The sequence below is a fragment of the Crinia signifera genome, chromosome 5 (assembly GCF_055691185.1).
Source record: "Crinia signifera chromosome 5, ASM5569118v1, whole genome shotgun sequence".
NCBI classification, from domain to species: domain Eukaryota; kingdom Metazoa; phylum Chordata; class Amphibia; order Anura; family Myobatrachidae; genus Crinia; species Crinia signifera.
Genome location: NC_139221.1, coordinates 133,519,452 through 133,546,173, shown reverse-complemented (window position 1 = coordinate 133,546,173; position 26,722 = coordinate 133,519,452). Strand labels below are relative to the sequence as shown.

Below are 26,722 nucleotides of genomic sequence, written 5' to 3'. Positions count from 1 at the left end.
TTTCGCCATGTATGCCCTTTTCTCTTAAAAGCATCATGCCTAACATTAGCTTGTATTATTTCCATATACAGTATAGACTTTAGCACTTGTACTAGCTGGAACAACCTACTACTGTTATGAATGATGCTCTTTATCCTATAACTCTATAAAATAGTTACAACCAAACTGAAAAAAAAATTGCTCATTCTTTCAGTCATTGGTTCTTAAATGTGAAATAAAATTCTTTATTTCCACTTTTCCTTCTCTCTAATGTAAATCACCTTTACTGTACATCTTGTGGCAGTTATACCAAATAACTTACTCTTGCAAAGGTCAAACTTTCAGCTGAGGCTTGACAAGCAGACTCATTTTCCTCAAGCTTTCATTTGTTATGTTGAAAGTCCCTGGAAAAAATGATGCTCTCCTGAAATCTGCTCTTGTCTACAGTATATAAACACAGCAAATTACTATTCTTAATCAATAAGTCTAACTAACATCAAGTCTTTCAACTTGCTACATTTGATTAATTAACTCTTTGTGTGACAGTACAACACACTTTCTATCCATTATGGAACAAAATGTTAAAAGTTACTTTATTTAAAATGAAATCATATATAGGGCCCTATTCTAGTTCACTCTTTCTGACAAAATTTTTCTTAGATGGACAAAACCATGTGCACTGCAGGTGGGGCAGATGTTACTTGTGCAGAGAGAGTTAGATGTGGGTGGGGTTTTACTTCAAAGTGAGATCTATATTGCAGTGTAAAAATAAAGCAGCCAGTATTTACCCTGCACAGAAACAATATAACTCACCCAAATCTAATTCTCTGCACATTTTGCATCTGCCCCACCTGCAGTGCACATGGTTTTGTCTATCTAAGAAGGATTTTGTCAGAAAGAGTGAACTAGAATGAGGCCCATAGAGAGTGTTTATCCAGTATTTCTAAACATTCATTTTTGCAATGATTTGTAATATATTTGGAAAACTGTGTACTGGATCTATTTGTATGTCATTGGTTTTGCTAGCTGCTTGTTAATTGAAGAGATCCAATCAAGTATGGAGTAGTCATCCTTTCAGTCATGTTGATTAAATCAACTCAAAATGAATATGCTTAGAAATGCACAATATTGTAATAAATTAAGAGATTGACAGTTTACAAATCTTAATGGCTGGGTCAAATTATATATGTTCTCTTAATTTTAAAAGGTGGGAAAATATTCTAGGAGCCTATGAGCATGGCGTACAGGGTGTGGTATAGGGTTCCGACAGACGGGATCCTGACAGTCATTAACCTGACGTCGGGATCCCGACTGCCTAGACAGAATGTTGAGCGCAACAAAGCCCATTGTGGGGTCGCTGCGCTCGCCACGCTGCACTCGCCACACTGCGGGCACGGTGGCTCACTACGCTCGCCACCTATTCTATTCTCCCTCTATGGGGGTCATGGACCTCCACGAGGGAAAATAGCGGGTGGCCGTCGGGCACCTGTCTGTCAGTGTTTTGACAGTTGGGATCCCAATGTCGGTAAATGACTGTTGGGATTCCGACTGTCAGGACCGCGTCCGGCACCTGGTGTACATGCTCAATCAATGTATGCTTTGAAATCCAATGGAGTCTTTTAGTTTAATCAAGACATTTGAGACCGTAACCATACATTTATACAAGTCACATCAAGAAAGTGAAAAATCTGAATGTAACATCCACAGTTTTTGCATCTGTGTGGGTACATAGCCACACAGTGTTCCATGAGAGTCACTCGCTGGATATGCCTGTCATACTACTGTGTGCATAGCAAAAATATTAGCGAACCTTCGTTCATGGCGCTGTCTACCGATATCTTATATAGGAAGGTGCCATCTAATAAGAATGATCTCCTTTCCTCGCCTGCTATATGTTATACAAATGTTACCTGGGTTGATGAAGGACTCTGATATACAAATGTTAATTAAATTTGTTAATAAATTTATATTGGAGGGGAAAAAGCCACATGTCCACATATAATACATTATTTCAACCTTTACTTTATAATACATTAATGGATATACCCATTGGCATAACTTTTAATTAAGCTCCCCCCACCGCACATTTTAGCAGCCCTCCCCTTACCCCTCTGCCCCCACCCCCCTTTGCACCTCCGCCGGTAACTGCCGCTGTGCTGCATCAGTTTGCGGTCCCAGGTCTCCCTGCTCTCCCGGCTCCTGCTAATGAAAACTGACAGTTAGAAAATGGCTGCCCCCGTACAGCAGACCATTTTTAAGGATGCTAGAGTAGGCCTGCGCCTCCTCTAGCATCCTCAAAAATGGTCTGCAGTATTGTGGCAGCCATTTTCTAAGTGTCAGTTTTCATTAGCAGGAGCCGGAAGAGCAAGGAGACGCGGGACCGCAGACTGAGGCGGCACAGCGGCAGGTACCGGCGGCGGCATTAAGTGGAGGCAGCGGGTAACAATAGCCCCGCATCCCCCTCTGCGCCCTCACTTACTAAGCGCCTCCTCGCCACCGCGGGGGCTGCAGGGTTATAGTTACACCACTGGATATACCGATATTACAGGACGCTAAGCTTGTTAGGGGTTAGAACAGGGCGGGATTATGCCTTTTATATCATATTATGGATGCAAGATGTACAGGTGTAATGTCTTATCAAACATAATGCGAAAAGTATGCGAATATTTCTATACCTATGTTTGTATATTTTCAACTGAGAAGTTATGCCATAAATATCTTAGCTAAAATTACAACTTTAGATAAGGAGGGCAGTCTAGTTACTATAATAAAAAGGTCAAATAATAAATCAAATAAAACCTCAGTAATATACCCATACTGTATCTTAAAAAAACAAATAGCTTTAGAAGGAGTAAACACAGGATTTATAAAATGGTCAGTGGATCTCCCCGATACTTCACCTCAAATGTTATTAAGGGCCTTTGTGCGATGAAATAAAATCCTGGTATCTACTACATACACAGAGATGCAGTATAAATGACTGCATCGCGCATACTACACCCCTAAACGTAGATGGCAGATGGGAAGAGTGTCCGACTCAGCATGCTTTAAGTGTAAAAAACCGGAGGCAGATATGATGCATTGTATGTGGCAATGTCCAGAAGTGAATACATTCTGGCAGGAAATTAACAGATTTGTAATGAATAGATACTATATACGAATCTCAGTAACATCAAAATGGGCCCTATGGGATATACAACCAAGTAAAAGCAACAGGGTTATCTAAGGGACAGGAAATACTGTTAGCAAAAATATTCCCTGCAGCACGTAAAACTATATTATACCAATGGATTTCATCTAATACACTGAATATAAAATTATTAGACCCCGCGTATCACATCTGTTCCAAATGGACTGGCTAGAAATGTCACTAAATAAAGAAACCAAGATAAATTAAAAAAATTCTATATGGCTGCCACATGTAAAATTATTAACCCCAGCAGTAAAAGAATCTTTAAGACAAGTAGTAAGAACAACTTCATGGTATAACACAGAGACCCTCCAACTAGGAACAGAACCCTTTTAATAAAAATTGGTCACAGAAAACAAGGAAGTAAAATAATTCAAATTTTATTAGAAGCCACACTAAGACCTAAGAAAATATAATGGCTACCCACTTATAAATGAATTGCATATTCACCTTTTACGATATAAATAAAATAGACTGGAAAAAAATAATCTCACTGATAATCAGTGGCGTAAGCTTGTCCATCTAGCCCAGAGGCAAGACAAAAGTTGGTGTCCCCCCCCCCCCATAGCTAGAATGAGGGGAAAAAATAAAATAAAGAGAGAGAGAGAGAGAGAGAATGAATGAATTATGGAGAGAGAGAGAGAGAAACAAGAGTGTCAGAGAGAAAGAAAGGATGTCAGGGAGACATAGACGCACCCTCCTGCACTGCAGCGTCTCCCACCCAGCTCCCGGCTCTTGTTTGCCAGCTTCAGTGACAGTCACCGCACACTGGCTGTGTGAAGTGGGTTGTCTCCCACCCGACTCCCAGCTCTCAGTGACACTGTTACTGTTGGCTGGTTTGCTAAGCCTCTGGCCAACTTCCGCCTCGCTGCCAGGCGGCAGGGAGGAGCGGCGATGCGGCTACTACGCACAAGGGTACAGGGGAGGGGGGCCGGCCGCACCGCTGCACACAAGGCTACAGGGGAGGGGGGGCGACCGCCCGCACCGCTGCACACAAGGCTACAGGGGAGGGTGGCACCCGCACAGCTGCAGATAAAGCTACAGGGGAGGGAGGCCTCCCACACCTCTGCACACATGGGAACAGGGAGGGGGGCCAGTCACTCGGCATCGGGGAGTGGAAACCTTGCCTGTCTCTGCTTCAGGGAGATGGGTAGGGTTAGGAGGGTGCAGGGAGGTGATGGGGACCAGTAGGGAGGCGATGGGAGGTGGCGGAGACCTCTGTTGGAATGGGGCACACACCCCCCCCCTTCGGCAGCTGGCCGGGGCTGGTGAAGGCTGGCGGATGGCGATTCTATAGCCAGCTGCCAGCTGAGTGAGGCGGGCTTCATTTGTAGGTCCATTTCATCCTCAATAGTTTCCAATATTGTTCCAGTAACACTATATGACCCAAGTGCATGATTTCACATTGTTTTGTCATTACACTTGTTCAGTCATTTGTTTTACCTCTCTACCCTGCTGTATACCTTTGTGTCATCTGCAAAAAAGCATATTTTTCCCTTCAATATCATTTGCAATGTCACCAATAAAGATATTAAAATGCACTGGTCCATATACAGATCCCTGGGATAATCCACTAGTAACATTACCCTCCTGTGAATGTACTCCATTTACTACAACTTTCTGTTTTCTATCCTGCAACCAATATTTTATCCTTGCAACCATTTTAGTATCCAATCCCATGCTTTTGAGCTTTCTTACTATTTTGCGATTTTGGGACAGTATAAAAAGCCTTACTAAAGTCTATATGAGCTATATCTATGGGCACACTTTATTTTATACTTGAGTCAACCAGTCAAAAAGTGAATAAAGTTTGTTTGATATGATCTCCACAAGTAAATCCACACTGTTTGGGATTCTGTAATTTTCTGGATTTAAGTTAATCTGCAACTCTTTCTTTTAATTTCTCTACAATATACTGTATGTAAGGATCACTGGGCGGGAGTTGCTCGCATCTTCCTTGCTCCCACTTTTGTGCAGTGGTACAATATTTGCTCCTTTACAGTCCTCTGTATTTACATCTGTGGCCAGTGACTGGTTTAATAGTTATGTTAATGGTGCTAGAATCACCCATTAAGCTCCCATCTTTTCACCATGGACAAATAAAACATGTGCAGAAAGAGTTTTTGAGTGTCATGTGTTCTAATTGAAATCTAAATTGCAGTGCAAAAATAAAGCAGCTAGCATTTACTCTGCACAAAAACAATTAATTTTTTACCACAAATCTTGCACTCTCTGTTCCATTGCTGCTTTGCAATCCACTCTGAATTATGCCCAAGAACAAGACTAAAAATATTTGCACTTGCAGGGTGCAATGTCAAACAGTTTGGTGCATTTGCATTAAAGTTGACAGCATGTTTTTGAAGAGCTCATCTTCTATGCAGCCCTTTTTACTGTACTACTGTGGTATTCTGCAATGCATGTAAAAGAGGGAGAAGGAATAGATGCTTTTCAAAAATAATAATCACTTTCTTTGCTACTCTATCAAACATCACCGAAAATTGTCGTTACCACTCTCAATACCCAGATTTTGTCCTTCATGGAAACACATCCCTCCCAACTTCTGTAGTTGGGAGGTTGGGACTCTTGCGCGGCTTCGCCGCGTGCGCTCCCCAAAAGGGGTGTGGCCTCGCAGAAGGGGCGTGGCCTCGTAAAAAGGGGCGTGGTCTCACAGGATGACGTGTCCTCTGGCCGCGCCCACGTTTTCCGCCGCTCGTCGGCGCTGAATAGATGCTGTGCGAATGCACACAAGTACGCAGGAAGTAGTAGCAAGCAAGAACTTCTACAGCCCCAAGAACACCTGAATCCTGTTGCCTCAGAATCATTGAATGGTCTAATGTGTGCTGGAATACAAAAGTGACAAGTGCAGGTCCAAAGATGTCTGTAGCCTGGTGTGTGATGTGACAATATTACAGCCTCTCTACTGCCCTGAGGGTCCAATTGGCTGGTGGGGGGAATTGAATGATGGTAGTCACAATCACAAGTTCCAAAATGTCTCTAGTGGGGTGTGTTGTAATTTTTCTGTTTTTATGAAAAAAGTCCTCTGCTTCTGACAGAAGATACTAACCGATCAAGGTGAAATTTGTTTACGCGTTTTATTGGAACAAAGAGGAAACATCAATGGTAGTAGAATTTGATCCTTGAAAGAAAATGGGATTTTTTTTTTACGCACCGTAATGAACATCATTATGCATTAAATAATGTATTTTCCCTTTTGCTTTCATAATAATGTCTATGGCCAGGGCCGGCGCCACCACTAGGCAGCTTTAGGCATTTGCCTAGGGCACCGGCCACTAGAGGGCGGTAATGAGCTGCAGGAGAGCAGGAAGAAGAAAGCTCTGTGCTGCCAAGTACGGCACCTGACCCAGGAGTTTGTATCAGCAGGGAGCAGGTGAGCCATATGCCACCCGCCCTCGCCCCCGCCCCTGCCTGCATCCCGCCCGTGGAGCAGTGTTAAGCCCGCTGCCCTCCCCCCCCCCCTGTGCTGGTCGTCAGAGTAAAGTAAATCTTTGGCGGGGGAAGCGCCCCCACACATCTCCCTCCCCTGGAGCTAGTTGGCAATCAGCTGCAGGCGCCCCTGCCCCCCCCCATGCTAGTCAGCCCCAGAGAGGCACGCACCCCCCCCTGTAATCCGCAGGTGGTGCCCGCTGACAACCCCCCTCCCCCAGTAAGCCTCCCCTGTGGACCGGGTCAGAGCGGGTGAGGGGGGGGGGCGCTGGGGCGGCAGGTCGCCTGGGGCGATGACAGGGCTTGCACCGGCCCTGTCTATGCCTCCTTATATTTGTGTAAAATATTTTTGCCCCTTAGTACTAAATAATATGTATTGCCCTACTGTTTTTTTTTTTTATTTTATTTTTATAACATTATATTGACATTTCATTCAGTTGTGTCATTGGCAAATTATTGCACAGCCTCTACATACGGCACACAGTACATAAAAGTACAATGCAGTCTTGGAAATTCAGTTGAAAAATTGGCACAGATCTCTGACAGCCAAAGAGTTAAATACTCCTTATTGATTTACAGTTCCTGCTTGAATTCTTCCTGGCATGTTAAGGTCAGCAAACAAAAATTAAGAATGTTAATAGTTCTGCAACGGATTTTAAACAGGATTTAATTATATAAAGAGACATTGTTTATATTTTTTAACTCATCCGGTGGCATATTTTTAATTAACAAAAGAAATATATTTGACATGGGATATACTTATATACTTGCTAAATCAAGTAAGGGTACAGAATACTCCTGGCATTCAAAGCTGCCAAAGCATTTTTAAAACTTGGATCTTGTGGTTTGCATTGGTTAAAGTCCAATACTGAACATGAGAAAAAAAAAAGATCAAGAAAAAATGAAAGAGACGATGCATTAATCATTTACCATTGTCGCTTATATACCATCTTTTGTGTCCACATTGAAACTTTAACAAGACTTTTAATGGTTCTGGGAGTATGATAAAGCTTTTTGAATCACGTAGCTCAAATTAGGTCTCAAAAATTGGATGATGAATCAAACTAGGCTTCAGTTATAATAACACTTAATTTATATGCACTTTTAATCTAATGACGGAGTGCATTCACACTTTAATTCTAGTAGGTTTGTCAGGCTTCGGCTGCACTGTAGATAATTGAGCTTATAGAACTAATGTACTGACCTATTCAGGAGCATCTTATTTGAGATTTATTGCTGTCAGCATAAAACATATTTGCTGATTTAGTCCTGGCCCAAGGCCCCAAGGTCTACTAACTAAGCACATCAGTGTTATATTTACATGTCTTGCCATATAAAATATAGCACAAAATAAAATCAATATACTTATGGATATTTTTCTGTTTACATACTTTAGCATTGGAAATACTTAATTTTGTGTACTTGAATTTAGAAATTAAATATGAAAATGTTAAACTGCTGCTGAATATGGTGAATATTATACTTTCTAAAATGATGCCATTCTGTAGATCAGCTTTTGTTAAACTACACATCCCAGCATGCCCTGCATCAGTTTTTGCATGGCCAAATAGTGAAACTGATGCAGGGCATGCTGGGATGTATAGTTCAACAACAGCTGTAGTGTAAAGATTAGCCATCACTGATCTATGCTAAAGCACAGTTGACTTAATTTGTACCTCACTCAGATTGATTATACCATCTGTGATGGTGTGGTCTGTTGGTGTGCTTTGAGTAGTACTGCTGTAGATGATAACAATAATACCATACAGATAGAGCGCCTCTCAGCCAGCTCAAGGAATCCCTAAATTCCCTGAGCTGGCACAGGCTGATGGAGAGGCGCTCCATCTGATGGAGCATGTCCCATAACCACGGCGACGGGGAGCGGATTCCCTGCCTGTCTCCACTTCAGAGAGACAGAGAGGGTAAGTGGGGGCTGTGGGGGCTATGGACAAGATAGGGGGAGTGGCCGGAGCCGGCAGAAGGCGGCAGCGGGCCCTGTCAGAACAGGGCACATGAGCGCCTTGTGCATGCGTGCCTCCTTCTGGCTGATGGCGCACAGCGGCAATTGGCAGGATCAGCTCTAATGAGAGATGCTCCATCTGTAGATAGATCAGAATGAAATCAGGCCCATTATGTCTACCACGGCATGGTTGCTTTAACTTTTTGGTCATTTTGTGCACAGAACATTAAATATAATTTGTACTGCATGGTAAGCAATTTTCTCCCTGATTGCCCATGTTTTGTTTAGCCCTCTTTAACCTAAATTGCCCTTAACTTAAATTTACGATGGACCCTGATCTATGCAGCATTAGCCTCAACTATCATCTTGGTGTTTTACCTGGATTAATTTACAATGTGTCTATTACCGCCTGTTCCTTCTGCATAAACATTTTCCATCCATCACACGAGCACAGCTTCCAAATAGGGATGGCCATTGACCATCGATTGTTTCAAACCAAAGACGGTATGTACCTAGTGTCCATAACATTGATAGTGGCAATGCGGAAGAAATCCCTCCATTGATAGTAGTTGTGGGGTCAATTGTTTTTTTTACACAGTTCCTGGCATCAATTCAACAATCTGATAGTCAGGTAATTATGTTTGAAGGGATAAATTGTTAGGGCTGGCGCACATCAATGACCGGCAGAACTCAGTAGTCAGTCAGCAGTCCAGCCTCTCCCTAAGCTCTGTCTTGCATATATACAGTAGACTAGCACATGCGCCAAGATGGATGATTGGGCCTACATTCTTCTAACTGCAGTGAATGGCTCTTGGTGACTTGACATGCCCAGCTGTTAGTTCACCAGCCTGCTGTCTTTATCTTCATAAGACTTATACTTATATCTTGCCCTGTCAATAGTATGTGGTCAGTCAATGTAGGTTTTAGTCAATGTACCTGTCTCCTATCAGCCACTTAGTGCTGTCAGGCTGCTCAACATTAAACAAATTTTGGTGCCACACTTGTACAGTGAATATTTTTGCATGCTATATCAGCCATTGACTTTAGTGCTGGCAAAGTCTTTGTTGTGCATGCAGGAACATTCAATGGCAGGAAACATCTATGGTAATTCACATAGTTTTATACCATTGATGTTTAAAGTTTATAATACTATTGATGGCAGCCATCAATGGTAAGCATACCGATGGCCTCCCCAGATACTATTTAGTATCTTCTAGAAAATACTAAATAAATAAGACGTACTGTATATTCTGTTTGGTTGCCAATAGCAAAATCCAATGTGAAAACGAACTCTCATCTCAGTAAATTAACCCTTTAAAGTTTTTATGTGTAAATAAATGTCAACATTTGTTGACATGGAGCCCCAAATAGTGTAACTCGTACCCTCACATGATGCCTCGCTCTGATACCACTGAACTCAACAAACTATACCATTCCTAATCCCTGTGGATGCTAAAGTATGAGAAGTCCAAATTTTTTTTTTTTAAAAACATGAAAAATGTATCAATGTTTTTATGTGTTGACATTGTGTTTGTGTTGACCATTCATCATTGCTGACCTTTTGCATGTTGATATTTTGGCATCGACCTATTTACACTCGACCTATCAACTGCATACCTTCCAGACTGGTGCCAACTTTACGTCCGGAACTGGTCTTTGCTTTGCTGCTGGATGCCATTTTTGTTACTCTATTGACTGCTGCCTCTCCACTATCTGGATTCTGCCTCTTATATTCCACTCTTCCTGGCGACTGCCTTTCTTTATTGAGACTACTGATACTAGACCAGTAACAAATGATTAATATTCAATGCGTTTACTAACATAATGGTGTTTATAATGTTAGATGTTGAATACCCCCCCCCCCCAAACTTGGTAAATTGATAAAACCAAATCATAGTCTGTGTCTAGAATGTCCAGCTCCTCTCCATCTCTCTCACTAAAAGTAAATGTCCCAAGAAGAATGACAAACCATAGTAGCCAATAATTTATTAAGAATCTAACACACTTTTCCTACATAAAAACAAAATCATGCCTTTGTTAAAACCGTGGGCGAAATATGATACCCTGTAGTTAAAATGGAATTGTGGTCCTAAATGTGGAGTATTATAGAAATTACGTATACAGACAACTTAGTGACACTACAGTTGATTTTGGACCCAACCAATATCATTAAGAATTAAATTGATAACATTCTGGAGGAATCTGTGTCCCGTAATCATATCACACAGAAATGTGCGGATGCATGGCTGGTTGTTCACCCTCTTGTCCCGTTACTGAACACACTACCAATATTACATAAAAACCCTGCTAATCCCCGCATATACCCAATTATTTCAGCCTGGGGATCCCTTTTTTATGCTATATAAAAATATTTAGACCATTTCTTACAACCAGTGGTCCAAGGGCAAAACACCTACCTGAAAGACACCACTTGCCTTATACTAAAACTCCAAAAATTAGGCACAGTCCCAAACACCTTAGTACTTTAGATGTGGTAAACCTATACACCAACAACCCACATTCAATGGTTGATCATGGCTAGTGGGCCTTAGGAGGGTCCAGACATCTCTTTATATCTGAAGTTGCTGGAATTAACTTTAACCCAAAACTATTTTACATATGATGGACACTATTACCTTCAACAAAAAATTTGCGCGATGGGTTCGTGTGTGGAGACAACGTTTGCAAATTGCTATACTGTATGTTCCAGACTGAGAAGGACATTTTATTTATGAACCCTGCCATTGCCGCACACATTCGACTTTTCTCCACTACATTGACAACATCCTTTTAATTTGGACGGGTCCACATGCATTATTAAAAAAAACTTTACAGGATGTAAATATGGTTGATGAGGACATTAAATTTACTTCTTCACACAGTGGGGAATTGATTCATTACCTGGATGGAATTATACAGAATCAGGATGGACGACAGCAGCAGAGGGGGGGGGGGCAGGGCATTGCGGCAGCCCCCCTCCTCCAAAAGGCTAAGAGACACCACTGCTCTAAGCATACACGAGTCACCACCCTATGTTTCCTGAAGAGGGGCATACCATTTTCCCAGATGCTAAGAGCTTTCTGCATATGCAGCAATAGAGATGGATAAGATGGTTTTGAAATGTATTGAGTGTGCTTACGACAAGAACTTGCTCTAGCAGACCAAAAACAAAGTCTTGAGACTAGAAAAGGTTTTTTTTGGTACTTGTTTCCTAGCACGGCGCCCACGATTTTAATCTTATGCCATCGATTTGATCGCATGCGATGTGATGCGATCGATGCAATCAAAACGATTTTTTAATTGTACAGGCACCCTGATTGGTGATAATTATGTTATATACACCCCCATTGTTAATGCCATCCCCTCTATGAATGCCAACCCGAAGTGTGGCGAGTGCAGAGAGCCCGCTAAGGGGCGGCGGTACGCGTCCTCCGACCTTTTCATACCCCCACTATCCATGTCGGATAAATTTGGGTACTGTACTCCAACTACGACACCGACGTGTTTCCCCGGTATCCCGGCTTTATCAAGGTGTGTCTTGAGACTGACTAGAACTGAGACCTTACAATCAAAACTAATATGGATAAAATCCCGTTTATCAATACATATTCAACAGCGAGTGAAAAGATTATAAAAACTGCAAAAGGTTTTGGGCTATTGTGAGCGGTGATGCTTTGAAATCTCTGAGTAACACCAGCATTATGCCATGCTACCCACATGGCAGGAATATCAGACATTTGGTTGTCAAGACCGATTTAGCAAAATGAAAAGTGGATCAACCCAGTAATTTGCTGAGAAGGAAACCAGGGAACCACAGATTGGTTACCTGGAGACCGGAAACACCTTTGTCCATCACCATTCAGGAAAAAGCTATAAAATAAATCAGGTTCTCCCTTGTTCAAGCAGTACATGGTTTACCTTAACAGATGCCCATGTGGGCTCATTTATGTGGGTAAAACCACTAGGTCCTTTAAAGAAAAGATGATAGCGCATAGGTCAAGTATTTGATTAGTGTTAGAAGATAAACCATGTGAACAGCCGGATGCATGGCACTTTTAAAAGCTTAAACATCCATTGGCCACTATTAGATCTAAAATGATGGACCAGGTAGCGGTTTCTTATAGGGGAGATGATAGGGATAAGGCCCTTTTGTGCCTAGAATCCTGATGGATACATAAACTTAGTTTGGTACATCCCTATGGGTTAAATGAGACCATTCCCCTTAGCTGCTTTCTGTAACAGTATTTGGTACTGCTTGGGGCATTGTGTAACTAGCGCTGCTGGTGAGTATACAGATGGAGCCGGCCTCATGCTTGCATAGAATCGCCAGCCCCCGCCAGCTGCCAGGCCCCGCCATCGGTTCAGACATAGCTCCCCGATGCTAGCCACAGCCTCCCCGGTCCTCATCGCCGGTCCTCACTGCCTCCCTGAACCCCCCTAACCCTGCCCATCTCCCCTTCAGGGTCCTGCTGCCCAGCTGCCAAGTGACTAGGATGCGTGTGCATGTGAGATGCTCGTGTGTCCCAGTCTGATGGAGTCCCTCTCCACTAGCGCTCGCCAGCGGGGATATTCTGGCAAGCACTCACAGTGAATGAGAGGGGGTCTGTATATGGCATTACTGGTGGCATTATGTGTATATATGGCACTGCTGGGGGCATTGGGTATATATGGCTCTGCTATATAGGGCATTATGTGTTAAAAAAAAGTTTATGCACCAATTGATACCCTGCCCCTTTGGTAGCTCCACCCACAAAAACACCCACTTCTGCCCCGTCCACAGTTCCTGAATGTATTTCCTACAAAAATAGCACCGCCCATACAGTTTTACTTATATAGGAATTAGGTTACCTTCTCATCTTCTCCTCTCTACATATACAGTATATGTCCAATTACTTGTAAAAATTCTGTAAAATTGCTCTTAATTCATTGGTAAATTGAAACTCAGTCATAATGTCCAGTTTACTGAAACAGAGTTGAAGAGCACAAGGGTTAATCTGACTGACATCAAATAACAGAACCTGGCTTTTATCTTTTACTTTGCTATTGACTAGATTTAGGTGTGTTTCATTCATACAGATGTTGCACAAGAATCACAATTTTGTTCTCTTTCAATTAGCTACTGTATGTCCTACATGCATGTCTCTATGTCCTCAAATTGCTTAATTTAGATAACATATTGTTAATCTCTATTCCTGGGCCAGGAAATACTGTAGGTTAGAAAACGTATTATCTCAATTACACACATTGGGGCAGATGGATTAAGCCTTAACAAGAGTTAAATGCCATGGTGATAAAGATAGATAAACGTCCAGCCAATCACCTGCTAACTGCCATGTTACAGGCTGTGTTTGAAAAAAGTCAGTAAGGAGCTGATTGGCTAGACGTTTATCACCCTTGCAACCTTTGCATTTATCTCTTGTTAAGGCATTTGCCCCATTATTTGTTCATTTTTTTGGAAGCAATCATGGCATTTCAGAATGGGACTGTCTCTTTACTTTGGTCCTCCCTGACTCTTTCTACCCTTGCACATATATTGGGCTCCTCTACAACACCACATACGTTTCCTGAAGTTGTAGTAAAGGAAAAATATTAAACCGCAACAAAGGTTTACATTTGATGCTATGTATTATTCAAAAAACAATACTAATCATTACAGAAGAATATCAGCACACACGCCCCGCCCGCACGTGTAGTTTTAAACATGCAACATGTTTTTTACTTGTTTGTTTAATATGTGTTTTCTTTTAATATTTTGCTTGCTTCATTTGTATTATTAAAAGTTATATTTTATGACTGATTTTTTTTCTTGTGGTGCACCACACCATGACAAATCTTTCTCTTGCCTCTTTTTGATATAAAAACCATACTACCAAAGCTACATTTGCAAGATTTTGTGAATCAATATATTGCACCGTGTGTACGCAGCTTAAGATGGCCCTGAAAGTGAAATTCTAGAGATTTGCAAAATGGCTACTCAGCTACTGTTAAACCTGATGTTCTCAGGTATAAACTATATTGTTACTTCTAGTGAGAGTTAGTAGGAAAGCTATCCTTCAACAATAAATCTATGATTAGCAAACACTTTAGGCATGACTACTCCTAGATTGCTCTTTCAATTTACCATGGATTGTCTGGAAGCAGTTCGGAATAAGGAGATGTTAACGTTTAAATGATTCTACTGTTGGGGCAAATATATCCAGGGCTCCCATTGTCTACCAAACTAGATATTTGGGGTTGCATCCAGCACATCCTATGGTTTTGTCATAAATTGCTTGCAGATAAAGATAAACAATTATTATTTTGTCCACTTTTAGTCTTTTTTCTTTTCTATTGATATAGTACAGTATTTAATTATCCCTTTCCTTGCACCATTTCCCTCTCATCTTTGATCTGTTCAGTGAATAGATTGATATCTCATGGATCTAATTCTCTTTTGGGTTCTTTTTTATTTTTATTATTTAATTGTGGTAATTAAACTGTGATTTAGGGAAAATACTTAGCGCTCACCTTAGTGGTGTGGTGAATGTCACATATCAATAAAGAGATGAAACAAATAATCAGTAAAATATGAATACATTTAATTAAACTAGATAGATGCAAAAAAGTATAAGTAGGAGTCCTGGGTATCTCATAGGAATAGGACCAGTGAGGTATCACTCTGCTTGGCCTTAGTGCAGGGGTTAAGGGTGTCTTTTATGGGGTTTTATGAGTTTACACTGAATAACCAAAGTTTAGCTGCCAGGCCTGAACAGCAGGGGTGAAATTGACAGTAGTAAAACCAAAAAAGATTCAGCAAATAAAAAGATAATATACATTGTTTCCTACCGTGCCTGTTTTCAAATTACTGTTTAAATGAACTTCTTTTCTAGTGTCTGTCTATAGGATTCCTTTTGTCAGTGCACAGTGACCTTTTTTCTATCTTCCCTGTTGTGACTTCTAGAATGTCACACACGGAATCGCATGCAAATTGCATGAGTGTGTGTATATATATATCTATCTATATATATCTATATATATATAGATACATATAGATATATATAGATATAGATATATACATACATACTGTACATATATACATACTGTACATACACACACACATTATTTTTATTTATATACAGTATAATGCATTTATAATTTCCTGAATTTGTGATATTTTTATAGCTCGTGGGTGCATGCTTCATCAGATGAGAATGCATTTCAGTGGCAGCAGCAAGTCCCAGCTTCTGCCCTTTAACACATAAGACCTCAGTACGTCAAACTGTGAACCCAATGGTTTTAAACAGCTATGCCACAAACTCCTGCTGAAAAAGTCAATACAAAGTATAATGTAATTACGGTACAAAAAAGTCTTGAATTAAATGCTAATACTGGTTTTTACTACTTAAGTTAGAATAGACTATGTGTTACAGAATTTAATTTTTATTATACTTAAAATACATATTATACACATTTATATGTATATAAATATACTTACATTTTGGTACACTATGATTGCAAATATCTAATGTATGTTACTACAGGTGGAGTATCCCTTATCGAAATATCCATTATCCAAATTATTCTGAAAACCATACATTCCCGAAAGTGATTTTTTTTTCTTGCTAAAAGCACTACTGGGGACATCTATAACAGCACTACTGGGGACATTATATGTATCTGGCACTACTGGGGACATCTATAACAGCATTACTGAGGACATGATATGTGCAGTATCTGGCACTACTGGGGACATCTATAACAGCACTACTGAGGACATGATATGTATCTGGCACTAAATATCTGCAAGAAAATGATTGCTCAAATTCAGTATCTGAGATTTGACATAAACTTTGTTTCATGCTTTGAAACCTTGTTTTATGCACAAATAAAATATATTTGTGTGCATTTCATGTGTTTGATGTTTTTGTTTAACATAAATGCAAGATACCTCAAGATACATCATTGCAATATAAAAATATTCTGAAATACGGAATCATCCGTGATCCAAAATTCTTCTGGTCCCGAACATTTTGGAAAAGGGATTCTCAACATGTATAAGAATTTCATTGTTATACAGCAATGCATCTGTGGTTATCTGAATCAGTTTATTAAAACAATATCAATACTACTCAAAAATACATTAATCCAAATGAAAAATAGTGCCTACAGTTATGTATTTAATGCCTTGATAACTATTTTGATTAGTTATTTTCCAAAATTGATTGATTGAGTGTTCAGGTCACCCTATGCTACAATATTCCACCTGCAATTAGGGATGGCCATCGTTGCCATAGCCATCGATGGTTGCCATCGATGGCAATTCGGCAACTGACCATCAATAGTGCTAAACTATGCAATGGATGACCATCAATATTTTTACATATCGATGGTCATCCATTGTGTTCGATTGATTGGCCTGTGGGCCAATCAAAACATGGGGGTGGGGCTTCACTGGTGTCAGGGGCAGAGCTATGATCTATGTCCCGGCTCTTTGGAAAAAAAAAAAAAAAAACATTTTTTTTGCTGTTCCATCGATGGAGGGAAACATCTGGTTCTCCCCATCGATGGCAAAAGTATTCAACATCGGCCATGAACCATCGATGATTTTGAATCATCGATGGTCGATAGCATCCCTACCTGCAATGTGCACATCAGACACCATATTCCATGAATCACCGGTTTATATTTACCAGCTGTTTAGTACAAGCAGTGTGACTGGGGTCCTGTGGAAGGTTCATGTGATGTGTTCAGGTTTTACTTCACCTCATCCTGCTGAATGAATATCTTAATCTCTCACACATTTGACATAAATGCTCCTGCTTGCTGACGGGCAATGCTGCTAGACATAGGTGTGCACATGTGGTGTGAATAGTGTATATCTTAAGACCATTTAGGCTGCTTGAAACTTTACTCAACGTCTCAGCTGGCTCTGTGTTCTTTGCACATCTCAGTTTGCTTTCAGGGAAGAGGAAGCCACTTTTTGAAACCAATACAAAACCAAAATCTCGATAGAACAGTTTCATATGGACCACATTGGAATCAAGATTAGACAGTCCTTGCCAGAAGTATCCTGCCCTGGGTCCTTGATTGGGAGAGATTGGTAAACTAAGTGTGGAGTAATATCAATGTCTTGAGGAGTGTTGGGGGGTATGCTAGAACAAACTGCAGAGATGAAACCTAGTTTGGAGGAGTGGGGTCTCAAATACACATGTGAGAGACAAATCTGATTTCTGGAACAGATCTGGAAGGTAGACCTCTCTTTATTGTAGGTGAAAGGTTTAGGTTCCACTGGATCAGATTGAATTACTCCACTGGAGCAGATTAGATTGGTCATGTAGAACTTCATTAGTACAGCACTGGAGGGATAGGCCGATCCACATGGGTGCTTTAGTCCACATGGGTGCACATGTTGCACCCATTTCTTAAAATGGAGTGTCACATTGATGGCAGCTGCAGTGATATGGGTAATGTATATGTGTAACAGATACATGCCTGTCTTATCATTGATGTTATGTAACCAGAAATGGTATCAGTAACAATTCAATATCCCACAAACAGTCTGAACCACTATTTTGCAACCCAAATTAGGATCCACAGTGTCCTACCAGTGATTTTGACATTGTTTGACTAGTACAAACTCACCATATATGTGTTAAAAGTTTATAATGTCCAGGACCATCTCAATTAAAACTTAATTGTCCCTTTAGTACTTACCTTCTTCTTTTGAAAGACTGGTCCCTGAAATCTCAAACACCTGAGTTTGGTTGGAGAAGGATGAGACCTGTTACTAAAAGTGAGTCATATGAGCAATGGAAGATGCAAAAAAAGTTGTTTCTAAAATTTTTGTCTGTCGATCTATTTGTCTGTCCATCTATTTGTCTGTCCGTCTATTTTTCTGTCTGTTTATTCTGTCATCAAGCAAAAACTGCATACAAAGTCAAAGCTGCCGGTGCACAAATCAAACTCCCAATTAAATTTTATTGCAATATTCATTAAATTGGGAGTTTGATTTGTGCACCGGCAGCTTTGACTTTGTATGCAGTTCTACTGAAAGGTCTCCGCATGGTCGCACCTCTCAATTGGTGTGCACCCCAGGACCCCACCCATGTATATCTAATGCCGTGTATTTACATACACAATAGAAGGCCAGAGACCCCTTCTGCGCCTGGTGGTAGCACCCACGTCCACCTGTCCTTTATATTGGTTTTAATTAGGTTCCTGACATTTCTTAGACTGCATGCAGAGCAAGGTGAGACCTGCACAAATGTATAATGGATTATCAGATGGGGGGGTGCATTTCTGGGTTGTGGGCCCCCTGGACTTGTGTGGCTGTTTGGCCTCAGGAGCAACACAAATTAACACTTATTTTCATATTCCCTTTCATCCCTTTTGTGTGTTTTATTTCAATGTAATTCATTTCTCACCTTTACCTCACTACTTAACCTCTCACTACTTTATCTCTCCTTTTGTTACCTCACACTTACTTACCCCTGCTATTTTTAGCAGCTTGTGTTGCCCTGGGGTCACTTGGCTGCATCGTTTTGGGGTGCCCTGTGCCCTAGATTTGTACCCCCCAAAATGTTAGGGACTTGCCCGACTAATGAGGTCACCTGGACGCGGTGGGCAAGCTGTTACTCATGGCCATAAATAAGCGAAGAACCTTGCTAAAAATGCAAAATTTTATTGCAATATTCATTAAATTGGGAGTTTGATTTGTGCACCGGCAGCTGTGACTTTGTATGCAGTTCTACTGAAAGGTCTCCGCATGGTCGCACCTCTCAATTGGTGTGCACCTCAGGACCCCACCCCTGTATATCAAGCAAAAACTACTAGATGAATTTGGATCACCTACTCTGCAGGTGCCTGTACGGGAATTGGGCGGGCAGCTGACATCCGCTGACGCCAGCTGCCAGCCCCTTACCATTGCCAAATTTTCATGGGAATGCCCATGAAATGATGGGCGCTACCATGACCTGCCACCCCAGGCCCCCCACCCACACTGTTGTGTGCAAGCAGCTGGCGAATAACCAATTCGCTGTGGCCGCTTGCACAATGCAGCTGCACATAAATGTTTATGCGCATGCACAGTCGTGAAACATCACTCTGCTGCAAACGCACAGGCGAATGATTAGATTAGAGTCACCCCAAAGGCCCCTCCCCCAAGGCTGTAGCTGGCATTACCCCACAGAAGTCTATGGGCTTCTGTCCGCAACGCTGTTTGAAGGATCAGATACAGATCCCTCTCTGCATGTCCTGTGCAGAGAGACTCCTGGACCCGGAAAGGGCAGCTCTTATTGGCAGGAATGAATGGATCCACATTTGACTATATTATAAATTAAATTTTCAGACATTTTATGTACACTGATTTAAATCATAGGAAAGGAATGCTAGCTTTGCAAATAAGTGACTCTTGTTATGAGCCACTACCACAGCTTATTCCTTCTGTGCGTCAATGCCATTGCCAGGAACCCAGGATGCCATGTTATGCCAACTGCACTAGCCAATGGTCTTGTCAGGCAACTGGGACTCAAGGAGGCCACAGTGGTTCCTGGTTCCAGCTGTTGACTAGCAGCCGGGATGCTGTCCTGGGATGCTCATCTACATTAGGTTGGGTTAATTGGGTGCTGATCTTTTTGGAGGCTAATGATTGGTGGTCATTCTCTCTAAAAGCCATTGAGCCCCATACTGTTTATTAAGTATTTAGAAGAATGAAAGTAATCAATTTATAAAGTGGATGTTAAAATGATGATGATGGAGTTAATCATTTTACAGGGGTTAATGTTGAATAAGGTTGCAATTGATGGTGTTAATTATTTTGAGGAAGGATTTATTAATAGTCACAGGAAAATATTTTGCGCCATTCACAAACCAGATTTTTTTTTAGGAAGAAAGTTTGATACCCAATGTATAGTATGACAGGGATGCTCTCTTTGTTGTATGGTCATCATAAGGATGTTTTGCACTGAATGGAAGTACTCTTTGGAAACTGTATGCATACTTCAGTATTTTCTCTGACTTTATGAGTTATATTCAGCATTATTTTCCAAGGCCAGTTTACAGTTACAATATGCTGCTGGGTTTAATCATATGTAAATTTGATGTAAAACAAGAGGTAACGTATGTATATTTGTGAATGCTTTTTATTAGATTACATTCTTGTACAAAGGAAAAGTGATCTTAAAAGGGTCATTGATGATCTAAGGATGTGAATGTGTTTTATGTTCTAGATATAATGGGTAGATCTATAATGCAATTTAATTCTGTGATTATAGGTCTGACTTATTGTTTTTAAAATGCAAATTCTATATTGAAGGAACTTTGTATGTTGAACTCCAACACTTGTCCCCTACCTTGAAAATATTGCTGTATCTTTTCTTCAGCAACTAAAATATTGTGATAGTACAGTACTGGATAAAGTCACAGGCACAAATGTAGGTAAAGACACATGGACTGCTGTAACTGTGTCCAATTCGGAATCTGGCCTTATGAGGTACAGATAGCGCCGGGCTTGTCGTTGCTGGGGATGGCGGAGGACTCGCCACCCGCCATCCCCCGCCCCTCGCCATCTGTATGTCGGAAGGGGACGCGCGTGCACGAGGTGCACGCGCGTCCCGTTCCGACGGTGCCTTTCCCCGGGTCCCCGCCGGCTTCCCCGGGTCCCCGCCGGTCCACACCGCCCCCCCGCAGCCCCCCGCAGCCCTGCCCGTCTCCCTGAAGCTGGAGACGGGCAGGACTGCACCCGCCGCGCCGCCTCGCCGCCCGGCTATTGAGACGCTCGTGCGTGGGAGACGCACGAGCGTCTCATTCAGCCAGAGCGCCAGATTGCTGGCGGATCGCCAGGGACACGGTCCTGGCGCTCCGCCAGCAATAATAAGGCCAGCTCCATCTGTACTGTCCCTTCAACCTACTCCATTCCCTCAACACACCCTGCCTCCATCAGGGCTGCTTCCAGAAATTTCCAGGGCTGGATTTCAATCCCAATCCATCCCTGGGTAGAAGATATAAAATATACTACGAACTGCACTAGCGGATAGGGAAGATAACCATGTCTGAACTCACAAAGTGCTTTAGCATAATAACATTTCTTGTCAGGGAAAGTGCTAGGCCAGTGGTTACCATACATATTTGAATCATGGAACAACGGAGCATCATACATTTTTTCGCGGCACCTCTAGGATTAAAGTCTCTTATTGAGAAATTCAGAAAAATATATTAAATTAGATAAATTAAGTTTATACGTCCATTCTAAGGTTCAGTTATGTGGTGAGGGACAGGATTCATTTATGTTTGTCCACATAGTTTATGATTGGAAGCCACCAGCACTGGTTTTGCCTATCACAATGGCCATAAATAATTAGCATAGGTCCTGGACCACGAAACCAAGACATCCTTGCAAATGTCCTGAGGCACACTGTTTGGGAACCAATGTCTCTGGCCATTAGAAAAGAAACATACAGATGGAGCCCCTCCATGCTTGCTCGGCTCTCACCAGAATGTCCCTGCTGGTGAGAGCTGGCGGAGAGGGACTCCATCAGACTGGGATGCACAAGCATCTCGTGCGCCCCCTGGTGACGGCTGATAGCTGGCGACGAATGGCAATGGAAGCGCCAGCCCCTGGCTGAATGAAATGTGCTCCATCTGTTTAGATGATTTCAAAAGTTTTTTCTGGAAGACTGAGTGGAAAGTAGATAGAAAAAACATTTGTAGTTGACATATGAGATTGTTTCAACTGACTGCATAGTAGATGTCAGGGTAGAAGACACTTTGGTACTTGTTTCCTAGCAGGGCGCCCAGTTTTCTTAGTACGCTACTGTAGCAAAATTGCATTGCATTGCATCTCATGGGCCATTATAGTGCCATGCGATGCGATGCGATTTTTTAAATGTAATTTATTCACTGCTCTGTTGGCCCTAGGGGATTGCATTGCATTGCATTGCATCGCACCTCCCGCAAAATCACATGCGATTTTATAGGGTGTAATGCCATGCCATTAGCTATACACTTGTACAGGACATCAGTACAAAATTAATCAAATAATTTCATGCACCGCATCATTTGTGGTGTATGTTATTAAATGTCCCTGCGGGCTTTTGTACGTTGGACAAATGAGCAGACCCTTTCGCGAGCGAGCCACAGCCCATCGCTGTGACCAACCAGTGGCTCGCCACTTTAAAGCTCACCACCATATGTTGGCAAATCTAAAGCAGGCCATACATCAGAAAGATATTGTACCCAATCATACAATCTCAATTGATTGTAAGATGGATTGTATGCAGATTGTGTGCACATCTTGTGTACACAATCATACAATCAATCATAAGATGGATTGTATGACTGATTGTATGATGGATTGTATGCAGATTGTGTGCACATCTTGTGTACAAAATCATGCAGCAGATGGATTGTATGACTGATTGTATGATGGATTGTGTGTAGATTGTGTGTCCAAAAACCACCAAGGACTGCTGGGGATTTCAAGGGAAATTGTACACAATCATGAGTGCAATCGATCTTAAGATCGATCTTTCTGATGTATGGCCAGCTTTAGACACCAAATTATTGAACGGGGTGGCGACAGATTGAAAAAGTTGCTCCAAAGAGAGACTCACTGGATCCACGTGTTGGGTACAGTGGCCCCTCGAGGCCTGAATGAGAAGACTTCTTTAAATGTGTTTCTGTAACAAGTAATAGTGTATTTTTAAATTGAAACTTAACCTCTGTCATGTGTTGTCTCATCAAGTACATATTTACCACCATATACTGTGATGTATACAAATCTAAGCATGATGTAATTCTTTATAGATAGATCTGCACCGAGTACAAGTATCTTTTTGGTATTCACAGTGGGATTCATCATAATAATGACGATCATCAATATTGTTGTTTAATTGCAATAATAACAAGCATTCATGTAGTGTAGCCGGTAATCGTTACTATTGGTTTATAACCTGTTTGTTGTTATTTGTTTGCTGTGTAGCTTGAATGGCCACCTACTGTTATGTCGTCTGATAATATTGACATATAAGCTCACTCACGTGACCATAATTATATTTGATCATTATTTATCAATTCAGTAGTTCCCCTTGTACGCAGTGTTATCCCTGTCTTTTACCCCCTTTTTTTAGTATTTTCTCTTAGCACAATGCACCATGCACTTTAATATATATGTCACGCTGTGGTTTTTTTTCAGACCAGCACATTGCGCTTCCCTTTGTAAATATTGAAGCGCCTTCTTCAATTGTCCTTACACAGCTCCCGTCCGAGTGCCGGGTGAGACGCCAGTGGGTTGCCATGACTACTGACTGACGTCACGCGTCACGTGCACACGCCGCCGGAGATCCGTCCCGCCGCACAGCCGGTCATTCACACGGTCACGTAAGTGAGTTTCTCTATTTAAATGTATGTGGTTTATGATTCTGGTTACTCTGCACATTATTGTTTGGATTGCCATCACGTCAGTTGTCCTGATGAAGGGGCTTTATGCTCCGAAACTAGTCGACATCTCTTTTTGCTGACATGTTTTTCACTATGATGATTTGAAATACAGTTTTTCACCTATCTTGGAGAGTGCCGCCTCCTGTCTTCATTTAGTTTTATGGAACTACTTGGATATTCGTTTATATATTAACATTGTGGAAGGCACCTCTGCTGCTGCATCCCTATTGTCCCAAGTGCCAGTCTTGTGCTCTCTCTCTCTCTCTCTCTCTCTCTCTCTCTCTCTATATATATATATATATATATATATATATATATATAATATAAAAAATATTAGCATGTAAACAAACATAAGAGATTATATATTGGCTTAACTTATTATGGAAGGTTAGAGGAGTTTCGTCAGTAGACATCTTCAAGGGGTGACTTTTTACGGATTTTTAATTATTTTTATATTGAGCATACTAGTGGACATTGTTTTCCCCACGACAAAAGTATTTCTGTGGACTCTCAGAGTAACTGTCCGCACTAGTGGGGCCCAGCATCTATTTTTTGCCAATATTTAGGTTTATAAATAATATTAAGCATTGACAGGTGAAAGAAATTGAAGATACTGGCATCACATGCATATGTCTCTATCATTTCTCTCTTTCTATAGATGCTTATTATACTTATCCAGTACGGATGTTTAATCATTTTGAGGGTGCCTCGGACTTGGAAACAGATGCATTATTCTGGTGTGATACCCATTGCGAAAACATCTCTTTGGATATTTTCTCAAGCATATCAACAATACATTTAGAAGTGGCCTCTGAGGCACAAATCACTTAGAACATGTAAGACAATCTGTTTCCTTAAAACCCTCTCATCTCCCTGGCCAGCTGGCAGTTGATAGAACAAGAACACTTAAAACCACTGAATATATTGACAACGCTGATTACAGGTGCAGAAATTATTTCCTCGTCATTATAATCTTGGCTACCATGTACTAACATTATGAATATGTATTAGTGACCTAGTTTTATTGATTCTTGCAAATGTAAATGTAAATGTCAGCAATGGTATGTTGCACACAATTTAAAACAGTGGGGAGTTGAGTTGCTTTGCTCATCACGGCTAACATTTGTATATCTTCATTATTGTTGTGTGCTATCATCAAGAGTAAAACTATTATAATGGAAATCTTAATGTATTCTGATTAAAAGAAAGAAAGGAAATGATCTGTGTCATCACATGCATATCATGATACATCCAGCTCAAAGCACTGTTCCCTTCAGAATTCTGACAGGTGTATAACTGTATACTCTATATGTATGATCAACACTGACATAGGGATGGATTTGGCAGTCTTTGGGGTACATTTACTAAAGCTTCTAAAAATGTAAAGAGGTGATGTTTCCCATAGCAACCAATCATATTCAAACTTTATTATATTTTCCCTTTAGTAGTAAATGTGAAAATGCATAAGCCTTTCATGCACAATATACAGTAATGAATTGTTATTTATTAAATGTTTTATAGAGTTTTAAATAAATGTTATCATTTAAAACAGTGGTTCCCAAACTCGGTCCTCAAGGACCCCCAACAGTGCACGTTTTTCAGGTCACCTGGCAGTTGCACAGGTGCAGTCATTATTCACTGACACATTTGAAAAGATCACAGGTGGAGCTGATTAATTCACTTGTGATTCAGTGTGGAGACCTGGAAAACGTGAACTGTTGGGGGTCCTTGAGGACCGAGGTTGAGAACCACTGCTTTAAAAGATGATTTAAAACAATCTCAAATCCATAATACACGGTTTTATAATTCAAGTCATTTGAAAACATTTCAATGGTTAGACATCTATATATTTCTCTTGAGAGACCAAAAATAATTAATTACAGTAGCATGTGCTCACAATGTACACACAGTGGGCCTTATTCAGGCCTGTTCACTAGGCTGCGTATACCCGCAGACTAGCGAACAGGTAAGCTCCGCCCTGCCGAATGCCGCCCCCCACTGCCAAATCCCCTCACAAGCAATGAGGGTATATGTACTCAAACACATCCCCTAGTATGCAGCCGAAGTGGAGAGAAATCAATCGATGATCGCTGACTAATGGGCGGGCGCTGATGTCATGTGATGTTAGCCGCCCGACCCGAGCAGGCAATGCCACACCTACAAACCCAGGGTAATGCCCAGCATTTTTATGGTGCATTCCCCTGCTTCAGCCCCCTTTCCACCCCCGCCTCTCCCTTTCGGAGCAAATGGCCCGGGGAGTGTGATACTAGCTGAAGCCGTTCACTCCCAGGGTTTGCACATTGGCAGGAAGCCAATAGCAGAAGTTTAGTGAAGGTGAGAAAGAGAGTGAGTATGTGCGAGGAAGAGAAATGTAAAATAATAAAAAAAAAAAATAATTATATAACCAGACAACGCCATGAGCAATATATATAGTATGGCATAAAAATCTTTCTGATGAAGATTTCTACCACTGTATATTAGGACAAATTAAGTTCCTATTTGTATAATAAGTATGCTAGACTGGACAAAATCTTATGAATTTGTGACAGTGCCCCTGTACGGTGTGGTGCAAGATGGCGTACCTTAATCTGGAGCTGGTGACGGCGGCGGCTTCTGGATTCTTCACGGCTTCTGCTGGGGAACCTGTGGCAGGGAACGGCACAACCCAAGGGACCCACAAAAGACAACGCTACTTCGGTTAGCAGCGACAAATATTTATTAAAGAAAAACAACTG

The 26,722-nt window shown here is 41.3% G+C and overlaps 1 long non-coding RNA gene across 1 annotated transcript in view; it reads left to right on the top strand.

Annotated features, from left to right (window-relative positions):
• The window catches only part of LOC146079551 (uncharacterized), a 438,622-nt gene extending 413,909 nt beyond the window's left edge, over positions 1-24,713 (top strand). Inside the window, exons 2-3 of the long non-coding RNA XR_014474602.1 lie at positions 23,805-23,927; positions 24,646-24,713. This is a non-coding gene — a long non-coding RNA (uncharacterized LOC146079551). The remainder of the gene's footprint in view (positions 1-23,804; positions 23,928-24,645) is intronic.
• Positions 24,714-26,722: the final 2,009 nt, after the last annotated feature.